The sequence below is a fragment of the Vitis vinifera genome, chromosome 19 (genome assembly GCF_030704535.1).
Source record: "Vitis vinifera cultivar Pinot Noir 40024 chromosome 19, ASM3070453v1".
Classification (NCBI taxonomy): Eukaryota; Viridiplantae; Streptophyta; class Magnoliopsida; order Vitales; family Vitaceae; genus Vitis; species Vitis vinifera.
In genome coordinates, this window is record NC_081823.1 from 1,858,957 (window position 1) to 1,864,956 (window position 6,000).

Here is a 6,000-nt window from a genome sequence, read left to right on the forward strand (position 1 = left end):
GCTTAGAGGCTATATGGTATGTAGTTGAGTGAATAGGTGGATGTGAATCAATTTAGTTTTGAAGTTATTGCTTTTTCTCTTGAACTATTTCTTTAAAAGAGTTGATGAAGTTTGGACAACAATTTCTTTTGACAAAGTGTTTATGCGCCCTGATCCATGATTGATCTAGACTTATGTACGATTGATCCATTTGCTACATAATCTTTTTTCAACCATGGGATCAAGGGTTTTGTTCCTTTTAAAACCAAATATTTCTATTTTAGGAGAAAGACAATATAGTAGTCGTTTATCACTCCCTTTGTGCTCTTTTTCTTCAATTCAAATTGCGAGTGTTTGATTTATAAAAAAATTCTTCTTACCTTGATTTTCAAATCATTTTTCAATTAGACTTTCTTAAAAATGGATTCATTTATATGTTCATTCATCTCTCTTGTTCTCATTTGTTTACGTTATGAGTTAAAACTCTTTTTTTTTATTGAGCTTCAACAAGAAGCCAAGGTCAAGCTTCACGTGAACTTCAAGTATTCTCTAAAAGATGAAGGCATGTAGTTGAATTGAGAAGATGTTGGTCAAATGGTTAATGAATGATTGATTAGACATGAGTTAGATAACTCCTTCTACACATTGAAGTTCTTCATGGTGAAAGTGTTTAATTGTTGGTAGATTCGTGGTTTTTCATCTCTTAAGAGATTTTCTACGTAAATATTTGGTGTTATGGTCTCTATCTCATTCTTCTCATTTTTCATTATCATTTATTGATGCTAATTTCATTCTTAATCATACATGTTAAATGGGTGAAAAATAAGTTGAAATGAGTTCAATTATTCTTTAGAAACTTTGGATACTTTTCTTTTCAATTTGATTACAATATCAAAGAGTAATTAGAAATATGATTTAAATAGTTAATTATTATTATGAATTTTGATCGGGAACCTTGATTTATTTGCATACAAATTGCATTTATTAAATTTTTTTTTAGAGAGTTTTGGTGCATCTATACTTGCATGTAATTTTTATTTTTTATTTTTTGTTAAAAAGTTGTTAGAAGATATGAGAAATTTTAAGGAAAGACTATACATGTTGGAGCATCTCTTAAATTTATTTAGAAACACCTATTCATCCCTCGGGATAGTCCAACATTAAAATTCATCATTGGTTTTTATTATGAATATTTTATTTTTCAAGTGGAGATCTTGAGAAATGTTTTATATGTGGGATGAGTGTGCTTTAAAAAATAACAAAAGTAAAAATAATGTTCATGGTTTTTTGCATAATAATTTTTTAAAAGTTATTAATATTTAAAAAAAAACATTTATATTTTTTTGTGGTTTAAAAACTAATTCGAACACATGGTGTCATCAACTTAAAAAGACATTTTAGATATTGATTGAAATAATAAAAACATGAGAATGCATGAAATCAATTCTAAATTCTAAATATTTTAGATTTACGAATATAAATTTGATTTAAAAAAATGCAAGTTCTTATTTTCTTTGATTTAAAGGAACAATTTGTTCCTTTTTGCAAATTTTTAAGTTCATAAAGCATGATGACTCATTAGATGAGACAAATATTTATCCTCTTTATAATTACGATTATGGACTATCTTTCTTAATATGGTTTGAGTTCATCTTCCGAGGACTATGATGGATTTCACTATCTTCCTCCATAAATTTTGTACAATATTCCAAATCATATACAATGGAAGATTTCAAACAAACACGTAAATGAATTAAAATTAAGAATATTATGAAGGATCCTAAATACTTAATTGTAATATATCCATATTTATAATCAATAACCCAAGCCATTGCGACTTCACAATTCCATATACATTAAACTATGAGACTCTGCACATTAAGCGGGAAGCGATTGATCGCAAAGGAGAAATCATAACTAAACAATTTATTAATACGTAATAGTAATTATCGATCGCAGAAGAGAAATTATAACTCAACAATTTATCAATATTGATTACTACTCAAAAAGTGTTATTTGATAACTTGTAATTAACTCTTTTAAACACTTTTGAGTAATAGTTATTACCTTTTAACTCAATTAGCATATTAGGTACCTTTGCAATCGTTTCTAATCAAATTGTGTAAGTTTCGGTGCTTTTGATAGTAATTTGATCACCAAAGCAATCCAAGATTAAGGAGAGTTCTATGAAATCCATGGCAAAGCAATTGGAAGCTCATTTACATGAAGAATTCAAGAGGACATCAACTGTTTGACACTTTTGGAGCACTTCCTAGAGTCCATTTGATGCATACTATATGTTGTTTCGAAGCTCGGGAAGTTAGCAATCCAACGCTTCAAACGGTGCGCGAATCAGAGTTGAAATGAAGAAGTTAGAGCCATTGGAAGCCAATCACACCAAGCTGAAGGCCAATTTCGCAGGCTGCGAAATCAGCCTTTGCCTGCGAAGTTTCGCAGCCATCTTGCACGGTTGCGAAATCCTCCTGAGTGCTTCCAGATATTTGTGATTGACATTTTTAGATTTTTTGCTTCAAATATTTTATGTCTAAATCCCTATTTTCTCCTTGTAATCCACCAATTATTGGATTCCTTAGTTATTAAGTAAGAACAAAAGAGTGAATAACTTGATATATATTGTTTTTGTAATTTTCATGAGATATCTCTCGGGAGCTTGTTCTCAGAGACAATCAACTTTTTGTATAGTTTTGAAGGAAGTAACATACAGAGCTTTGCTCTGCCTTACCTACTCAATTTGATTGTATTTTTCTTACTAGCCAAACAAGCTCTGAGGATGTTTCCTCAAATAATGAGAGGTTAGGTTTTTTGTTTCTTGGAGCTAAGGTAGCTGGGTAAGGTGCCGAATGCAAGAATTGGTAGTTTTGTTGTTTCAACTGTTAATGAAGAGAAAGTATAACCTGTTTATGGTTTCTATGTTTTAAGTTAACTTAAAACGCTTTCAATTCACCTGGGCCAACACTTGGTAAGGCAAGTGATCTCCGTCCATTGAGATGCACTAGTTTACCTCTTGCGAACCTTTGGGAGGTGACTTGAAGGTAGGATTTTCTAGAATTACCAACACTTGGTAAGCTTTTGGACTCTAAGGAGACATTCATTAGTTATCTCTTGAGAGTTTGAGAAGGGAAGTCCAAGGTTAATAATCACCTTGAATGGCAAATGCTAGGTGAGAGGCACGAGCCATTGCAAGATGCATCAGTGAGAGGGAATTAGTGTTGAAATCCATAGAAGGGATGCATCTGTACAACACCGGTTGGAGAATAAACTATATATTAATTCTCCAATGCGAGGAAAAGAACTAAAGTGACCGGAACTCTGTTTTTGCATGAGAAGCCTGACCCCAGTGATCCTAAAACTCCACGAAACGCTTTTCTTTGTAAGTAATTCCCATTAATTTCTTTTTCGTTAGCTTGAAACCAATCATTTTTCAACCAAAGTTTATGTTTTCTTTTGAAGCTAACCTTGAAATGAAAAAGCATCAATTCAACTTTGAATTGGTATCAGTTGTAAGTTGAAAACCCTTCCTAGTGAACAATCCTAGAGTCAGCTTATGCTATCCTAGTGCATGGTGATATAGGTTATAAATTTTGTTGATTACTCCTATCTGATGACCAAACTCAAGGTACACCAACTGGACATGAATCAAATATGCAATGGTAATTACTCCAAAGGCTTGTGAGATGTGGGGAATGCTTTTCTAAATAGAAAACTACGTAAGGAGGCTTACATGCCACCTTCGCAAGGATGATCAGTTTCTTCACATCTAGTTAGTCAACTTAAGAAGGCATTGTATGGACTAAATTAAGCAAACTCCGACTCAAAAGTAAGAAGCAAGGTTGATCGTAGATAAATTTTGCTTTGTAAACTCTATATAATAGTGCTAAATATTATTTAAATTAAGATGGTTTTCCTTCTTTCTCAAATAATATAAAACCATATTTGTCCTTATTTTCGTATTAAATGAAACTATTAAAATGTAATTTGTATAAAACATCAATATTCAATGAAATCAAATTTTACCTCTATATTAGTATTAATATTAAAACAAAATTTACCATATTTCGTTTTCTTAAAACAAATTCAATATATGTATTATTACTTTTATATATTCCATAAAAGCCAACCATAGATATTTCATAAATTTTTTTATTTTTTTATTTTCTCATTCTGACTTCTAAATCACGAACTTCTTTCATAAAACTAGTTTGAAAGGTCCTACCAAATTAAAAGAACTTCTCAACTTCTCAAAATTATTATTATTTTGAGAATTGATCAACGTTCCATGGTGAAGTCCCTCAAACTCTCCATGGGGACCCAAACATTAGATGCCATTAGATGCTAATAACGCCCACTACAATCAGCACCAGATAATCCTAGACATTCAATCAACAATAGAAATCGAACCGAGGACCATGTGCCTCTACCACTGACCACCACTAACCAATTGGACACATTGATGGGCTTAACTTCTCAAAATCCATCCAAACCAAACCCAAAATATTTTTTCTTTCATATGTATATCAAATAAAGAGACTTTAGATTCTTTTTCCCCCTTTTTCCTGCTGCATTCCATCATCCAAACATAGCCTAACAATTAGAGCTCAACAAAATACAAAAAATGGTTCAGTTTTTACAGGCTTAAGGACTTTAAGAGTTCATTTGAATCTTGAGGACTCCAGCTGTAACGCCCAGACATTTTCTTTTAAGGGTAATTTAAGAAATTGTTATTAATAATTTAATTAGTTAATTAATTAATTTAATAAAGTGGAAGAGGGGTAAAAGTGTAATTTTACAAATAAATACCCTAGGTATAAATTAGAAATTTTATTCTTTCCCTTCTTTTCTGAATAGAGTTCCTGTTCATAGAATTCCAGAGAAAAGGTTGGAGTCAGATTTCAGGGTTGAAGAACAGATCTCTATAGGTAAGATTCTAACCCCTAGTTTAATATTTTAGATTCATTGATTAATTTCAAACACATTAGATATATTTTTTTTGGAAAACCCCAAATCTAGATTAGGGTTAGATTATTTTTTTAATTCGTTTTAATATCAAATAGTGAAAATTTAATATTTTGATTTTAGTATTGGAATTTGGGAGATCTTAAGTTTTATTAGAAAAAAAAAAATTCCTTGGAATATTTCGATTTTAGGTTAGGGTTAATTAAAAAAAAAAAAAAAAGGGAGAACGCGTGTGCACAGCATTGGAAGGAAGGAAAATAAAAATAAAAAAAATTTTTGGGCGTGTGCCCAGATGGAAGGAGACTTATATTATATATATATATATATATATAATGATTCATTATTATGATGATGGCAATGGAAAAAAAAAAAAAAATTGCTTTGCTTTACTTGTTTGGTGTGTACCCCAAACAAGTAAGAGATTTAGCAAAATATATAATAATATATTTTTTGTAATAATGATTTAGCCTCAAATTAGATAATTAATAAAATAATGATATTTAGTTTCAGATTAATAATTAAGATAATAGTAATAATAGATTTAGCAAAATATATATATATATATATATATAATTTTATAATGAAATAAAATTGTAATTTAATTAAATTAGTAGTATGTTATTAGAAACAAATTGAGAATTTATTAGTTTTATTTAAATAAAGAATAAATTAGTTAAATTATAAATAAATAGTAATAATTGTTTCTCTTATGTTATATTAGGTGAAGAGTAGATTATATTTTTTTCAGAATTATTCTTCTCCCAAACTTTCAAGGACTTCTTTTGAGGTAAGGGAAGTTAATATAATATTTATAAAATTAAATTATTTCATATGTTATTTTGAATTGTGGAAAATAAAATGATATTTTGTTACCATGCATGGATCAAATTGTTTTGCACTAAATGTTATGTTGGAATATTTTGTTTTATTTATGACACAAAATATGGAGATATTATGTTGTGTAAATTTGAATACTTGAACAAAAACATCACTCTGGTTTATTTGGCCCTTGTCAACGGGATATAATAGTTGACTATTCGGCCCTAT